This window comes from Nicotiana tomentosiformis, chromosome 8 (assembly GCF_000390325.3).
Source record: "Nicotiana tomentosiformis chromosome 8, ASM39032v3, whole genome shotgun sequence".
NCBI lineage: Eukaryota > Viridiplantae > Streptophyta > Magnoliopsida > Solanales > Solanaceae > Nicotiana > Nicotiana tomentosiformis.
The window spans coordinates 143644556-143663023 of record NC_090819.1 but is presented as its reverse complement, the minus strand read 5'-3'; positions in this window follow the sequence as shown (position 1 = coordinate 143663023).

The following is an 18468-nucleotide window of genomic DNA, read 5'->3' as shown; positions in this document are numbered from 1 at the left end:
GTTTTTTCTTTTCTGGCTTAATGTACTATATATATATTGTCTTCCATGTATATTTATAAGACTGTTACAGCTCAGCTGCTTCAGCGAATTTGCCAAGCCCAAGCCAAAACTTTAAACCTCAAGATTTAGGATAATCAAAACTTTAAACCTCAAGATTTAAGCAATTATTACTATAAATTTATAACAGAAAATCATCACCATTATAAACCCATTAATACTAATTAATTACCATTAATCTAAATCACGCATGGAAATACAACGATAATAACAAAATAGACGAAATAAAGTAGTGGGTTTAAAATATGATATTGGCCTAAAGAAAACTCTGAATCACTTTCTTTTGTTAATAATTGAGAAATCAGCTAAAGAAGATCACTTAAAGAAATCAATAAACTATAAAGAAGTAATGGAAATTACTCAAAATCATGGCCAACTAACGTTTTTGAACCAAAAGAATAATAGAAAATGACAAAGGCAAACTTGTACCTAAACTAACGAGAATATAGATCGGCAGTATTTAAAGGGGGCTTAAGAAGTTATTTGGAAGGAAAAAGAGAAAATCATACTACCAGATACACTACTCATGGGCATGAGCAAATACTTTATGACTAGAAATTTCAACGAGAATCACCAAAGTTATAGCGATTATCAAACGGAATATCAATTTGAAGCTAGCTTAGATCAAAGATCAGAAAATTCCCGCAACAATCAAGATTGAAGAATTACAATCATAAAAATGAAAAAGATAAAACAGAGCACATATTTCGATCCACAACAAACAAATAAGAGAAAGGCCAGCATCACATTTCGATTCACAAGCATGATGTTAAAATAAAGAGAGAAGAGAGTAAATTGACCTCTTATATAATCAGCAAACCTCCAAATGTGAAAGTACGGAAACCCAAATCGAAAGTCTGTCGAACAGAGCTTGATATAAGAATGAATCGTAACCGTAGACCGAATCTGAAAATGTTCTAAGATCGGGAACCTTGGACGACGACAACCTCGATAGGACCACGAACCTGCCCGGAAACCTCAGACTACTACCTACGACGACCTCCAGAACACTTGATGGATCAGTGACTTTCGACTGATTTTTAGCGAGTTTGATGGGTTTTTGGAGTGATTCAACAGGAGAACAATGGTACTTTAGGTGAAGTTTCAACTGGGTTTTCTACATGCAGAAGCTATGGTGTATTTATGGTATTGAATTGCTGCGATTTTCAGTTTTGGAGTTTTCTTTCCAGACTTTTGTTTCTCGTTCGTCCCCTCTCTCTTTCTCTATCTATGTGTATATGCCTCGGTCCTCCTCTCTTGGGTTAGTTCTAGGATGGGCACGTGGGCTGCGGAAATGGGCCGTCCACTTTGAGCCTTTTTGGCAAGATTTGTGCTTTAAATGGGCCTAATTTACCAAAAATCTATCCAACCCATATCAACTCTTGCCTATTAAATAAAAATCAAAGATAAAATACTACCAAAATATTAACTAGCCCTACTTAAGTAGAAATAACTATTAAAATAAAACTAACCGTTAAAAACAAAACTATTTTTTGGCATTTTTCAAATATCATACTCCTAAAATATTATCCTCCATAGACGCCTTCAAAATAATAAAATTCATTTAACTCCATCTTCTAATAGTAAAATCCACTCGGAAGGTCTAGTTGACATATCAAAACAAGATGAGACTAACGAAATGGTATCATGAGGAAGATGTAAGAAGAATAGTTAAAATTATTTGAATCATTTCAAATAGAAAAAGTGTAAAATTAAGATAGAATAATATTTAAAACAATAATGTCAGTATAATTAATTCAATAAACCGTACAATATATCTTTGCATTCGATCGTTAGAACTTACATGGATATATGGGTCATGGGTTAAATGAGTTTTATTATAATATTAAAAAATAGAGTTTTAATATGACATGACATGTTAAATGTGTGATATTTATATTTAGAGTCAAAATACAATAGTTGAATAACTTTGTTGTCCTAAAAGAAACAAAAATGGCTTTGATAGGATATTCTCATAAGTTGGGTGACCATCCAAGAAATTTACTCGAGTAATTGTTATATAATAATTGTGATTCTTGATATAGCACATTTAACCTTCAATTAAATTATATGTGCAATTTTAGCCCGTATAGCTAATGAAAGTTATATAACGAGTTATTTTACAATTACTAAAATCCCTTATATGCTGTTGTTTTTTTGTGGTTTAAAAAGCCAGAACAAGTTAAAAAAGAACAACTCAAAAGACCTAAACTGCATCTCCTGTTGTAAATTCTATTTCTCTTTTTGATGAGTCAAGTAATTACTAGTTTCAAATTGCTTCTGATCGACCGCAAACAGTTTGCAAAAATCACTCTATGACGACAACTACAAGTCTCTACCACCTTTGCCTTTTTTTCCAGCTGACATGATCAAAAATTCAAAATTATCCTTAGCCCAAACTAACTCTGTTAAGTTACCGTTAGCTTGAGGACTGAAACACGCATTTGGTTTAATTGAAAGTAAAATATGTTATATTTGATAAGGCAGTATGGTGCATAAAATATCTTGTATTCATACAGAGTTAGGGGAAGAGCTGCATCCCAAAAATTTGATGTAGACAATCTATTCCAATGCTAGTATTAAATATTATTTCTATGACTCGAACTTATAACCTATAAATTATAGGGAGATAACTTACCGTTGTTTCGAGACTTCCTTCTACCTTTGATAACATAAGGACTATAATTGGAATAACATAATAACCCAAGGGTAACACAAGGATTAAAAATGTTAGTGCGTCAGCCTACTTTTGTTATAATATAGTAAAAAAAGTGCGAGGAAACAACCAATTTCTAAAGCTTTATATACTGAGCTTCCTTAGCTATACTAGAATTTACACATATCCAAACCCCACCAATCTTTTCTCCTTCCTTATAAATCCAAGTGAGGTGAACTCATTTTTTGAATATACCAAAAAAGAAGAAGAAAAGAAATGAGATTCGTAGACCTAAGGTACATTATATTGATGTTAATAAATATCTTCAAATATATGATGGGATCGTCTTTTGATTGGGATCCTTTCCACATATTAAGCCATAATCCTTTTCCAAGTTTCATGGTCTTCATTAGTAGAATCCTTTTTCTTTTATTTATTATTTTCCTTTATTTTCTCCATCACCTCTATAACAATTCACACAACTACTCGTCCTATCAGTATACACATATGATTTGATTTCAGCAGGTATAGACGTAGAAGGGAAAAAAAAGGACACTCTAAAAGTTTATAAAGTGAAACATATTGCCTTGACTTACATACAATTGCACAAGATCTGATTGAAGACGACTTTTTACTTTAATTAAGTTCATGACTAACACACCCATATTGAGTGCCTTTTCAAGATAACATAAGATTGAAGGTGACTTTTTCACAATTTGGAGATATCAACCGATGTACGATATACGTATTTGCCATCGTCGGGTTTCTATGTCTAATTTTGTTGGGCCCGCACGGGCAAGAGTCATCTAGTAAATTGTAAAAATGAGAAAATGGTAGTAGTTAGAAGGTTATTTGGACTCTATTTTTATTATATTCTATGACTGTTTGTTTACAGAAAATACAAAGTATTCGACGTTATCTTCGTTTTATTTTCTGGAACACTATTGATACAATATAATGTCAAATTGTCAATGTGCAGCATACCCCACTAAAATTTAAACCAATCAGTGACTCTATTCTATATGGTATACTAGATGAACCAGTCCAAAAAAAAAAAAAAGAGAACACATGCAAAAATTACATAATTTATATGTTGGAAAGAGAAAAGAACACATCTTTACGGAAGAATTAACCAGTATATGTATTATTCATAATATATAACATGCATACCGATTAAAAAAAGTAAATAATGAATCTAATTGATTATTTGTATAGAGATTCCTTTTTTGTACTATATCGTTACTGACTTGCTGTTGGAGTTCCGAATTCACAGATCTTTTTCTTTTTGCACTCAAGAAAAATACTTACTACTAATAAACAACGGGGAAGATAAATGAAATAATTAAAGAACAAGTGACTTATGACAAATTTAGAGACCGAAAAAATCAATGGAGGAGCATATAATTCAAAGAGGAGTACATCTTCATTGAGGAAAAAATATCACTAGGTTCTTGCATGCATATTTGTACAGCAATTATTTTTATTGTTCTAAATGTGATAAGTCATTTTTGTTCAATTTGAACATTTATATTTTATGTAATGATCCAAATTTTCATCTTTAAATTTAATAGGTAATTCTGTGTTCTAAGACCTCGGAAAATACCATTTATCATTCCTCGATTTACGTGCGCAGTCCGTAAAATTTTCCGAAAAGTTTTCATGTGAAAAAATGAATTAAAATATGAAATAGAGCTTTAAAATTCAAGTGAATTGACTTTGATCAATATTTTTAGCAAACGGACCCGGATCAATATTTTGAGAGTTCCGATAGCTCCGCATCGTGATTTGGGACTTGGGCGTATGCCCGAAATATAATTTGAAAGTCCTTAGCTCAAGTTATGACCAGTTAACGGAACTAACAATTTAAAGGCTAAATATTCCAAGTTTGACTACGGGGTTGACTTTTTGATATTAGAGCCGGAATCCGATTCTGGGAATGTGAACAACTGCGTTATGTTATTTATGACTTGTGTGCCAAATTTGAAGTCATTCTGGATTCATTTAATATGTTTTGGCACGAAATTTGTAAATTGAAAGTTTAAAACTCAAAGTTCGAATCGGGGTGTGAATTATAATTTCAGTATTGTTTGGCGTGATTTTAGACCCCGAGTCAGTCCGTATTATGTTACGGGACTTGTTAGTTTTTTCGGACGGGGTCTCAAATACCCCGAGAGTGAAACAGATCAAAATCGGAACAAGAATTAGACTTAAACAAAATCTGAAATTTTGGGTTCTCGTGTAATCGCACCTGCGGAATTTTGACTGTAGGAGCGAGCTCGTAGAAGCGAGACTTCCAGCGCAGATGCAGTCTTCGTAAGTGTGGCCTATTTGCGCAGATGCGAGGCCTCGCCTGGCAGCCCCTTTCGCAGATGCGAGCTCGCATGTGCGAGCCCAGGCACCGCTGGTGCGGAAATGCCTAGGCAGTGTATATATCGAAGAGTCCGACATTTTTACTCATTTTTGGTAATTTTGAGCTCGGTTAAGGCGAACCTTTGGGCGATTTTCACGGAAAACATTGGGGGTAAGTGTTCTTTATCCTATATTGATTATATTTCATGATTTCATACTCGTTTATATCATAAATCCGTGAATTTATGGGAGAAAAATCAAAAGTTTCAAAAATATTCCAAAAACAAAAAATTAAGATTTGAATGTTCATTTGATATCGGAATTTGACAAATTTAGTATGGTTGAACTCGTATCGGAACGGGTGTTCGGATTTCATGAGTTTTTTTTCGAGATTTGAGACATGGGTCCCACTGCCGAATATTTTAATAAATTTCGAAGTTTATCCGAAAATTTTGTAAATTCATATGGAATTAATTCCTATGATTCGTATTGAATATATCAAATTATTTGTGAATAGATTTGAAGCTTTCAGAGGCAATTTTAAAAGGAAAAGCTGTGGTTGAATAATTGATTGGAATTTGCAAAGCGAGGTAAGTGTCGTGGTTAACCTTGACTTGAGGGAATAGAACCCTTAAATTATTTATGATGTGAAATGCATGTGAACGACATATAGGCGAGGTGAAGAGTGTCTATACGTCGTCAAATTCATTGTTTGTCTGCTTACTTGAAAAATCATAAATTATTTTTAATCATAAATTGATTATTATAATAATTATTTCTCTCTTATTCTTTGTCACATATTAATTCTTGAATTCCTACATTAATTGTTACATGCTCTTTGAATTATGTGTTTTAATTGTTATTTGAGATTTAGCATATTAAATATTAAATTCATAATTAAATTTTAGTAGTTGTATGCTTGTTGTCTTATGATTTTATATTAAATGTTCCGTTAATTGGGGAATTTCTTCTATAAGAACTGTTTGGAATAAAAATATTGGAGGATCGGGTTGCACGCCGCAACAGACTTATTAAAAGTCAATATTGGGGGATCGAATTGCATGCCGTAACATACTTATTTAAAAAGTCTATATATATACTTGACTGAAATAAATATACGACAGACTTGATTAAAAGGAAAATATTATGAGAGCGGGTTGCATGCTGCAACAAAATTGAATGTGAATATATTATGAGAGCGGGTTGCACGCTGCAACAGAATTGATGGAAATGATAACTGATTTTGACAGCTGCGTTGGCTTCAATTATAATAAATGAGTTACTTGATTTATTTATATTATTTGTGGTTGTTATTAATACTGCGTACAAGTTAATGTAAGTGAACCGCCTTAGCCTCGTCACTACTTCGTCGAGGTTAGGCTCAGCACTTACCAGTACATGGGGTCGATTGTACTGATACTACACTCTGCACTTCTTGTGCAGATTTTGGAGTTGGTCCCAGCGGCGTACCGTAGACTTGCTCGGATTTCAGCTATTCAAAGGAGACTTGAGGTATAACTGCACGGCGTTCACAGTACTTAAGTCCCCGTCTACTTTACTTTAGTTGTGTGTTTGTTTCCAGACAACTTTATTTTATTTAGACCTTTATTTGTATTTATTCTAGAAGCTCCTGCATTTGTGACACCAATTTTATGATGGTATTTAGACACCGTTGTTTTGATGAATTATTTCACTATATTTCAAACTTTGCTTCCCCATTTGTTTCCTTGTTATTAATAAATTTTAAATGGTTTATATTATTCTAGCATTCGCTTGCCTAGCAAGTGAAATATTAGGCGCCATCACGGTCCGAAGGTGGGAATTTTGTGTTGTGATAGTTGGTATAAGAGCACTAGGTTACATACGTCTAACGAGTCACGAGCAAGCTTAGTAGAGTCTGAAGGATCGTTGCGTAGACGTCTGTACTTATCTCTCAGAGGCTATGAAGTTTAGGAACAATATCACTTCTTTCTTATTCCGTCGTGCGATTTTATTCTATCATCGATGATTGAACCATTCTACTCTTATTCTCTCGAAGATGGTGAAAACACGTAATACCTCTACTGATGGACATGGACCAGAACCCCCGGTGGCAACTATGGCCAGGGGTAGAGGTTGAGGCCGAGGTCGTGCTAGAGGCCGAGGTAGAGCTCAGTCCAGAGCTCGAGCAGCTGCACCTGTTGTAGAACCTCAGGTAGACCTTTAGGAGGAGTTCCACTTCAGAATGTACAAGTTGGACCAGTTCAGGTCCCAGAAGGATTCATAGCCATTCCAGTGCTTCAGGATGCTCTAGTCCGATTGGTGAGTCTTATGGAGGGTGTGGCCCAGAATAGTACATTTCCAGTGGCACCAGCCGTCTCACAGGATGGGGGAGGAGCACAAACTCCCACTAATCGCGCTCCGGAGCAGATGGCTCCCTAGAATCAGGCTCCAGCAACCCCGCCAGTTAGGGTACTTCAGCCAGTTGTTGCGGCATAGACCGGTGATAGGCCCGCCATGTCTTCTGATGCCTTGTTGAGACTGGATAAGTTTACTAATCTCTTTCCAATTCACTTCAGTGGTACATCTTCTGAGGACCCACAGGATTATCTTGAACGCTGCTACGAGGTACTGCGGAACATGGGTATAGTTGAGACCAATGGGGTTGATTTTGCAGTATTTCAGATGACGGGTTCCGCCAAGAGATGGTGGAGAGATTATACATTGACTCGACTAGTCGGATCACCTGCACTTACCTGGGAGCAGTTCTCTCAGCTATTTCTGGATAAGTTCCTCCCTATCACACTGAGAGAGGAATTTCGCAAGCAATTTGAGCGTCTACAACATGACAATATGACTGTTACTCAGTATGAGTCCCGTTTTGTGGATTTGGCCCGACATGCTCTCCTTTTACTACCTACGGGAGAGAGAGAGAGTGAGGAGATTTATTGAGGGACTCACTCACCCTATCAGACTTAAGATGGCGAAGGAAACCGGAAGTGAGATTTCTTTTCAGGCTGCTGCTAATGTCACCAGGAAAATCGAGATGGTTCTTTCATAGGAGAGAGGGAAGAGGTCTGATAAGAGGCCTCGTCAGTTCCAGTTCGGTGGTTTCAGTGGTGCCTCTCTAGAGGCAGGGGTAATTTTGGTAGGGGTCATCCTCCCAGACCGTTTCATGCAGCACTTCATGCATCTCCCAGTGCTTCAGGGAGTCACGGTTCTATTATGCCTTACTCTGGGTAGCCAGTATTCAGTGCATATTCAGCTTCTATCAGTGCACCACCACTCTATAGTTACTATAGTGGTTATCCGGCCCATTTGGGTTAGCTTCAGCTTCAGCAGCCACGGCATCAGGATGGGTGTTATGTGTGTGGGAACATTGGTCACATCAGGAGATATTTCCCTAGATTGGCGAGTAACAGATCTCGGCAGGATTCTCGTGCCCTCATACCAGCACCGGTTGCTTCACCGCCTGCTCAACCAGCTAGAGGTAGGGGTCAGCCAGCTAGAGGTGGAGGTCAGGCTATTAGAGGTGGAGGTCAGACCATTAGAGGGGAAGGCCAGTCAGTTAGAGGCCGTCCTTGAGATGCAGTTCAGAGTGGTGGGGCCCAGCCCCGATTTTATGCTTTTCTAGCTAGGCCTGAGACCGAGTCATTTGATGATGTGATCACAGGTATTATTCCAGATTTCCATAGAGATGCTTTAGTTCTATTTGATTCAGGATCTACTTATTCCTATGTGTCCTCCTACTTTGCTTCATATTAGGTTGTGCCTTGTGATTCTCTGAGTGCTCCTGTGTATGTATCTACACCGGTGGGAGACTCTATTGTAGTAGATCATGTATATCGTTCGCATGTGATTATTATTGGTAATCTTGAGACTAGTGTGGATCTTCTACTTCTTGATATGGTAGACTTTGATGTCATCTTGGGTATGGATTGGCTGTCTCCTTATCATGCTATATTAGATTGTCATGCCAAGACCGTGACCCTAGCTATGCCGGGGTGACCTCGTTTAGAGTGGAAAGGAACTCCTGGCCATTCTGCCAGCAGAGTTATTTCTTATATGAAAGCTCGGCGTATGGTAGAAAAAGGGTGTCTAGCCTATTTGGCTTATATTGGCGATCCCAGTGCGGATGTCCCTTCTATGGACTCAGTACCTATTGTTCGTGAATTCTCAGAAGTATTTCCTGCAGATCTTCCGGGGATGCCACTCGGCAGAAATATTGACTTCTGTATTGATTTAGCTCTCGGCACCCAGTCCGTTTCTATTCCACCATACCGTATGGCCCCGCCAAAGTTGAAAGAATTGAAAGAGCAGTTACAAGACTTGCTTGATCAGGAATTCATTAGACCCAGTGTCTTACCCTGGGGTACACCAGTATTATTTGTAAAGAAGAAATATGACTCAATGCGGATGTGTATAGATTATAGGCAGCTGAACAAGGCCACTATCAAAAACAAATATCCACTGCCAAGAATTGATGACTTATTTTATCAGCTTTAGGGTGCCAAGGTATTTTCGAAGATTGATTTAAGATCTGGTTACCATCAGTTGAAGATTAGGGCATCTGATGTCCCTAAGACAACTTTTCGGTCTCGGTATGGGTGTTACGCGTTCCTAGTGATGTCATTTGGGTTGACAAATGCTCCAGTAACATTTATGCATTTGATGAATCGGGTGTTCAAGCCTTATTTGGATTCTTTTATGGTTGTATTAATTGATGATATCTTGATTTACTCAGCAGTCGAGAGGAACATGAGCAGCATCTTCGAAGTGTGCTTCACACCTTGAAGAATAATCAGTTATATGCCAAATTTTCAAAATGTGAGTTTTGGTTAGACTCATGTGCCTTTTTGGGGCATGTTGTATCGACAGAAGGCATAAAGGCAGATCCTAAGAAGATTGAGGCTGTTTAGAATTGGCCTAGACCTACTTCAGTTATAGAGATCCAGAGTTTCCTGGGTTTAGCAGGTTATTATCGTCGGTTCATGAAAGGGTTTTCATCTATAGCAAGCACATTGACCAGACTAACCTAGAAGGGTGTCCCATTCAGATGGTCAGACGAATGTGAGTTGAGCTTTCAGAAGCTCAAGACCGCTTTGACTACGGCGCCAGTGTTGGTATTACCCACAGGTTCAGGATCGTATACAGTATATTGTGACGCATCTGACATTGGGCTTGGTGCAGTTTTAATGAAAGATGGCGAGGTAATTGCATATGCGTCACGGCAGTTGAAAGTTCACGAGAAGAATTATCATGTTCATGACGAATTGGAAACCATTGTTCATGCGCTAAAGATTTGGAGGCATTACCTCTACGGTGTCTCGTGTGAGGTATTTACTGATCATCGTAGCCTCCAGTATTTGTTCAAACAAAAGGATCTTAATTTGAGGTAGAGAAGATGGATGGAGTTGTTGAAATACTATGATATCACCATTTTGTATCACCCCGGAAAGGCCAATATGGTGGCCGATGCCTTGAGTAGAAAGGCTGTGAGTATGGGCAGTCTTGCGTATACTCCGGTTGGCGAGAGGCCATTAACTGCAGATGTTCAAACTTTGGCTGATCAGTTCATGAGGTTAAAAGTTTTAGAACCCAGTCAGGTTCTAGCTTGCACAGTCGCTCAGAGAGAGGCAGTATGATGATCCTCACTTACTTGTCCTTAAGGACACGGTGCAACACGATGATGCCAAATAGGTTGCTGTGGGGGAAGATGGAGTTCTGCGAATGCAGGGCCGTATTTGTGTGCCTAATATGGATGGGATTCATGAATTAATTCTTGAAGAAGCACACAGTTCTCGGTATTCTATTCATCCAATTACCGCCAAAATGTATAAAGATTTGCAGCAACATTATTGGTGGAGGAGAATGAAAAAGGATATAGTTGCATATGTAGCTCGGTGTCTGAATTGTCAGCAAGTTAAGTACGAGCATCAGAGACCTGGTGGTTTACTTCAGAAGTTAGAAATTCCTGAGTGGAAGTGGGAGAGTATCGCTATGGATTTTATTGTTGGGCTCCCACGGACTCAGAGAAAGTTTGACGCAGTTTGGGTCATTGTGGACAGGTTGACCAAGACATCACATTTCATTCCAGTGGCAGTTACCTATTCTTCAGAGAGGTTAGCTAAAATTTACATTCGTGAGATTGTCCGCCTTCACGTTGTGCCCGTGTCTATTATTTCAAATCTAGGTACGCAGTTTACCTCACATATTTGGAGGGCTGTACAGCGTGAGTTAGGAACGCGGGTGGAGTTGAGTACAACATTTCATCCACAAATAGACGGACAGTTAGAGCGCACTATTTAGATATTGGAAGATATGCTCTACACTTGTGTTATAGACTTTGGAGGTTCTTGGGATCATTTCTTGCCACTTGCGGAGTTTGCTTATAATAATAGCTACCAGTCAAGCATTCATATGGCTCCATATGAGGCATTATACGGAAGGCGATGCCAATTTCCAGTTGGTTGGTTTGAACCGAGAGAGGCTCAATTATTGGGTACCGATTTGGTAGAGGATGCCTTGGATAAGGTCAAGATTATTTAGGATCGACTTTGCACAGCTCAGCCTAGGAAAAATAGTTATGCCGACCGTAAAGTTCGTGATATTGCATTCATGGTTGGAGAAATAATATTGCTCCGGGTTTCACCTATGAAAGGTGTAATGAGGTTCGGAAAGAAAGGCAAGTTAAGCCCTAGGTATATTAGACCTTTTGAAATTCTTAAAAGGGTGGGTGAAGTAGCCTACAGGCTTGCATTACCACCTAGTTTATCAGCGGTTCATCCGGTGTTTCATGTGTCTATGCTCTGGAAATATCATGGTGATCCGTCCCATGTGTTAGATTTTAGCTCAGTCCAATTGGACAAAGATTTGACTTGCGAGGAGGAGTCGGTGGCTATTCTAGCCTGGCAGGTCCAACAGTTAAGGTCAAAGAGTTATCCTTCAGTTCGGGTGCAATGGAGAGGTCAGCCGGTACATGCATCTACCTGGGAGTCCGAGTCGGACATGCGGAGTAAATATCCACACTTATTCACCAGCTCAGGTACTTTTCTTTTCTAACTCCATTTGAGGACGAACGTTTGTTTTAGAGGTGAAGAATGTGATGACCCAAATTATCATCTTTCAGTTTAATAGGTAATTTTGTGTTCTAAGACCTCGAAAAGCACCATTTATCATTCCTCGACTTACGTTCGCAGACCATAAAATATTCCGGAAAGTTTTCATGTGAAAAAAAAAATTAAAATTTGAAATAGCGCTTTAAAATTCAAGTGAGTTGACGTTGGTCAACATATTTAGTAAACGGACCCGGATCAGTGTTGTGATAGTTCCGGTAGCTCCGTATGTCATTTATGACTTGTGTGCCAAATTTAAAGTCATTCCGGATTCATTTAATATATTTTGTCACTAGATTTGTAAAGTGAAAGTTTAAAACTCAAAGTTTGAATCGGGGTGTGAATTTTAATTTTAGTGTTGTTTGACGTGATTTTATACCCCGAGTCAGTCCGTATTATGTTACGGGACTTGTTGGTATATTCGGACAGGGTCCCGAGTACCCCGAGAGTGAAACGGATCGAAATCGGAACAAGAATTTGGACTTAGGCAAAATCTGAAAATTTTGGATTATGGTGTAATCGCACCTGCGGAATTTTGACCACAGGTGCGAGCTCGTAGAAGCGAGACTTCTAGCACAGATGCGGCCTTCGCAGGTGCGGCCTATTTGCGCAGATGCACATTTTTCCTCCGCAGATGCGAGGCCTCGCCTGGCAGCCCCTTTCGCTGATGCGAGATTTTTCTCGCAGATGCGAGCTCGCATGTGTGAGCCCAGGCATCGCAGGTGCGGAAATGCCTGGGCAATGTATATATCGAAGTGTCCGACATTGTTACTCATTATTGGTCATTTTGAGCTCAATTAAGGCGAACCTTTGGGCGATTTTCACGTGAAACATTGGGGTTAGTGTTCTTTATCCTATATTGATTATATTTCATGATTTCATACTCGTTTATATCATGAATCCGTGAATTTATGGAAGAAAAATCAGATCTTTCAAAAAACTTCCAAAAACGAAAAATTAAGATTTGAATGTCCATTTGATATCGGAATTTGACCCAATTTGGTATGGTTGAACTCGTATCGGAATGGGTGTTCGGATTTCACGGGTTTTTCCGGGATTTGAGACGTGGATCCCACTGCCAAATATTTTAATGAATTTCAAATTTTATCCGGAAAATTTATAAATTCATATGGAATTAATTCCTATGATTCGTATTGAATATATCAAATTGTTTGTGAATAGATTTGAAGCTTTCAGAGGCAATTTTAAAAGGAAAAGTTGTGGTTGAATAATTAATTGGAATTTGCAAAGTGAGGTAAGTGTCGTGGTTAACCTTGACTTGAGGGAATAGAACCCTTAAATTATTTGTGATGTGAAATGCATGTGAACGACGTATAGGCGAGGTGACGAGTGTCTATACGTCGTCAAATTCATTGTTTGTCTGCTTACTTGAAAAATCATAAATTGTCTTTAATCATAAATTAATTATTATAATAATTGTTTCTCTCTTATTCTTTGTCACATATTAATTCTTGAATTTCTGCATTAATTGTTACATGCTATTTGAATTATGTGTTTTAATTGTTATTTGACATTTAGTATATTAAATATTAAACTGCTTATTTTCTCCCTGATTTCTATAATAAATTGCTAATTTTCATTGTTTGTTTCATAATTAAATTATAATAGTTGTATGCTTGTTGTCTTATGGTTTTATATTAAATGTTTCGTTAATTGGGGAATTTCTTCTATAAGATTTGTTTGGAATGGAAATATTGGAGGATTGGGTTACACGCCGCAACAGACTTATTAAAAGTTAATATTGGAGGATCGGGTTGCACGCCGCAACAGATTTATTAAATGTTAATATTGGAGGATCGGACTGCGCGCCGCAATAGACTTGTTAAAAAGTTAATATTGGAGGATCGGGTTGCACGCCGTAACAGACTTATTAAAAGTCAATATTGGGGGATCGGATTGCACGCCGCAACAGACTTATTTAAAAAGTCTATATATATACTTGTCTCGACCCGAAATTTTCCACCGACGGGATCGTGATGACGCCTAATATTTCAATTGTCAGGCAAGCCAACGTTAGAGAATCATTAAACCAATTCCTTATTTTCATTCATTAAGTAATAAAACTTAACTAAAATAAAATATAATCAGTGCGGAATATCATAAAAACTGTATTAATTACTACCACCCAGATCTGGAGTCACAATTCACGAGCATTCTAGAATTTTATGCAAGAATAAAAGAAACAGTAGAACAGAAATGATAGACGGGGACTTCAAGGTCTGTAGACGCCGACAGATCTACCTTGAGTCTCCGGACAGCGAACCAATAGCAAATTCTCGATCAACCAGAGCCGATATCAAAATCTGCAAAGAAAGTGCAGAGTGCGGCATCAGTACAACCAACCCCATGTACTGGTAAGTGTCGAGCCTAACCTCGACGAAGTAGTGACAAGGCTAAGGCAAGGCACCTACAATCAACCTGTACAATTTAATAGTGTATACGCAAATAACAGGAATGAAGAACTAAACAGGAAATGTCAGGAGGAGAAACATATTGAGGGTAATACAAGATAAAGAACTACAACAGAATGATCACCGGAGCAGTCAATATACCATGAATCAACAGGAATAGTGAATACAGTAAGGAAAAATGCACGACATCACCCTTCATGCTTTTACTCTCAATCTCACCATAAAATTAATAGAAACGACACGGCATCACCCTTCGTGCTTTTACTCTCATATCATGGCACGGAATCACCCTTCGTGCATTAACACTCACAATATGGCACACATCACCCTTCGTGCATTAATACTCACAATATGGCACGACATCACCCTTCGTGCATTAACACTCTCCCTTACCATAATGCAATGCATAAATAAAAACATGGAGATAGAATAACAAGTACAAACCACAATTCAACATTTGGTTCCATAATATCAATATCAACTTGAAATAAAAACTCAATTGCCACCAGAAAATCTGTAAACATAATAAGAACGATAATTTGGACAACACTAGTATAACACGTAGCAATTTGGCATAGGAATGAGACAATATCAGAAAAATAGAGAAACATAGAAAAATAGGTAAATTGGCGATGCATAGGTACTCGTCACCTCACATATACGCCGCTCACATGAATTTCACTTAGCAATTAATCTAAGGTTTCTAATTCCCTCAAGTTAGGGTTAGACACAACACTTACCGCGCTCTGAAGGCCACTTAATTCTCAATCACAGCCTTTCCTTTGGAATTCACCTCTAAACCACTCGAATCTATTAAAAATGACTCAGTAATATCAAATATTGCTAATGGAATCAATTATATTGCATAAATTAAAATTTCAAATATTTCCTCCAAAAAGTCGAAAAATCGACCCCGGGCCCGCTTGGTCAAAACCCGAGGTTCGGACCAAAATCTTTTTACCCATTCACCCCTGAGCCCGAATGTGTAATTAGTTTTGGAATCTGACCTCAAATTGAGGTCTAAATCCACAAATTCCCGAAATCCCTATTTTCCACCCTAACCCCTAATTCTACCATAAAAACTCTACATTTTTGGTTGATAATTCAAGGAATGTAATGTGTAATTGAAAGAAAATGGTATAGAATCACTTACCAACACTTTGGGGAAGAAAATGACTCTTGAAAATAGCCTCTACACGTTTGGTTCTTGAAAAATGTTGAAGAAATGTCTTAAACCCGTGTTTGATTCTGTTTTATGCCCTGGGCGATAGTGTGCATCGCGTTCGTGAGGCCACTGTTGCTTTCACGAAGGGTACTGGCTGCCAAGCCTTCGCATTCGTGAGACCCAGCTCGCATTCGCGATGGTTACGCCCCCCTGGCCTTCGCGTTCACAAGATGTTTCTCGTGTTCGCGATGGTTACGCTCCCCTGGCCTTCGCGTTCGCGAGACGTTGCTCGCGTTCACAATGAAAGAACGACCAACCGTCCCCTAGGTCCCCAAGTGCTTCGCGTTCGCGATGAGTAGGTCGTGTTCGCGAAGGGTAAATCCCACATCGCTTGGCGTTCGCGACCAGGCCTTCCCATTCGCGAAGAAGGATTCTCAGCCTCACCGGATTACTCTTCGCGTTCGCGACCAGGCCTTCGCGAACGTGAAGAAGGACATGCCAGAACACAGATTCTACAGAAAAACCAGAATTCCAAAGTCCAAAACATCTCGTGGCCTATCCGCCACTCACCCGAGCCCTCGGGGCTCCAAACCAAACATGCACACAAGTCTAAAAACATCATACGAATTTGCTCGCGCGATCAAATCACCAAAATAACACCTAGAACTCTAAATTTAGCACCAATTCAAATGAAATTCTCAAGAACACTTTAAAATCCATAACTTCTCAACTGGATGTCCGAATCACGTCAAATCAACTCTATTTCTTACCAAATTTCACAGACATGTCTTAAATATGGTAATGAACCTGTACCGGTCTCCGAAACCAAAATACGGACCCGCTACTAACATTGCCAAATATCAATCAATTCTTAAAAACAAATAATTTCCAAACTTTTAATTTTCATCAAAAATTCATAACTCAAGCTAGGGACTTCCAAATTCGATTCCGGGCATACGCCCAGGTCCCATAATTTGATACGGACCCACTAGGACTGTCAAAGCACGGATTCGGTCCGCTTACCAAAAATGTTGACCGAAGTCAACCAAAATCAACTTTTAAGGCAAATATTCTTATTTTCATTAGTTTTCAACATAAAAGCTTTCCGAAAACCTGCCCGGACTGCGCATGCAAATCGAGGAAGGTAAAATGAGATTTGTAAGGCTTAAGAACGCCGATTCGAGTTCTAAAACATAAGATGACCTTTTTGGTCAACATTCTCCACCTCTAAAACAACCGTTCGTCCTTGAACGGACATAGAAAAATAACTGGTCTAGTGAAAAGGTGGGGATATCTACTCCGCACATCGGACTTAGACTCCCAAGTAGCTGCCTCAATATTCTGACCTCTCCACTGCACTCGAACTGAAGGGTAGCTCTTTGACCTCAACTGACGAACCTGCCGGTCTAGAATGGCCACTGGTTCCTCCTTGTAAGTCAAATCCTTGTCCAACTGGACAGAGCTGAAATCTAACACGTGGGATGGGTCACCATGATATTTCCGAAGCATAGACACATGGAATACCATATGAACTGAGGATACTCCTGGAGGCAACGCAAGTCGATAAACTACCTCCCCCACTCTCTCGAGGATCTCAAATGGCCTGATATACCTAGGGCTCAACTTGCCCTTCTTCCCAAATCTCATAACACCCTTCATGGGCGATACCCGAAGCAATATTCTTTCTCCAACCATGAATGCAATATCATGAACTTTACGGTTAGCATAACTCTATTTCCTGGACTGAGCTGTTTGAAGTCGATCCTGTATAATCTTGACCTTGTCCAAGGCCTCCTGAACTAAATCTGTACCCAATAACCGAGCCTCCCCCGGCTCGAACCACCCAACCGGGGGCCTACACCATCTACCATATAATGCCTCATAGGGATCCATCTGAATGCTCGACTAGTAGCTGTTATTGTAGGCAAACTCCGCTAATGGCAAAAACTTATCCCAAGAATCTCCAAAGTCAATAACACAGGTGCGGAGCATATCCTCCAAGATCTGAATAGTAAGCTCGGACTGCCCATCCCTCTGAGAATGAAATGTTGTGCTCAACTCAACCCGCGCACCCAACTCATGCTGAACTGCCCTCCAATAGTGCGAGGTAAACTACGTACCTCGATCAGAAATGATAGACACGGGCACACCGTGAAGACATACGATCTCACGAATATAAATATCTGCCAACCACTCCAAGGAATAGGAGACTGCTAGAGGAATGAAATAAGCTGACTTAGTCAGCCTGTCCACAATGACCCAAACTGCATCGAACCTTCTCTGAGTCTGTGGGAGTCCAACAACAAAGTCCATAGTGATATGCTCGCACTTCCACTCAAAAATATCTAACCTCTGAACTAAACCACCAGGTCTCTGATGCTCACACTTTACCTGCTGGCAGCTTAGGCACCGAGCTACATAAGAAACTATGTCCTTCTTCATTCGCCTCCACTAATAATGCTGCCTCAAGAATTGATACATCTCGGCGGTGCCCGGATGAATAGAATACCGAGAACTGTGGGACTCCTCATCGATTAACTCACGAAGTCCATCCACATTAGGCACACAAATACGACCCTGCATCCTCAAAACTCTGTCATCTCCAACAGTAACTTTCTTGGCATCATCGTGTCGCACGGTGTCTCTAAGGACAAGTAAATGAGGATCGTCATCTTGCCGATCTTTGATGCGCTCAGATAAAGAAGATCGAGCAAC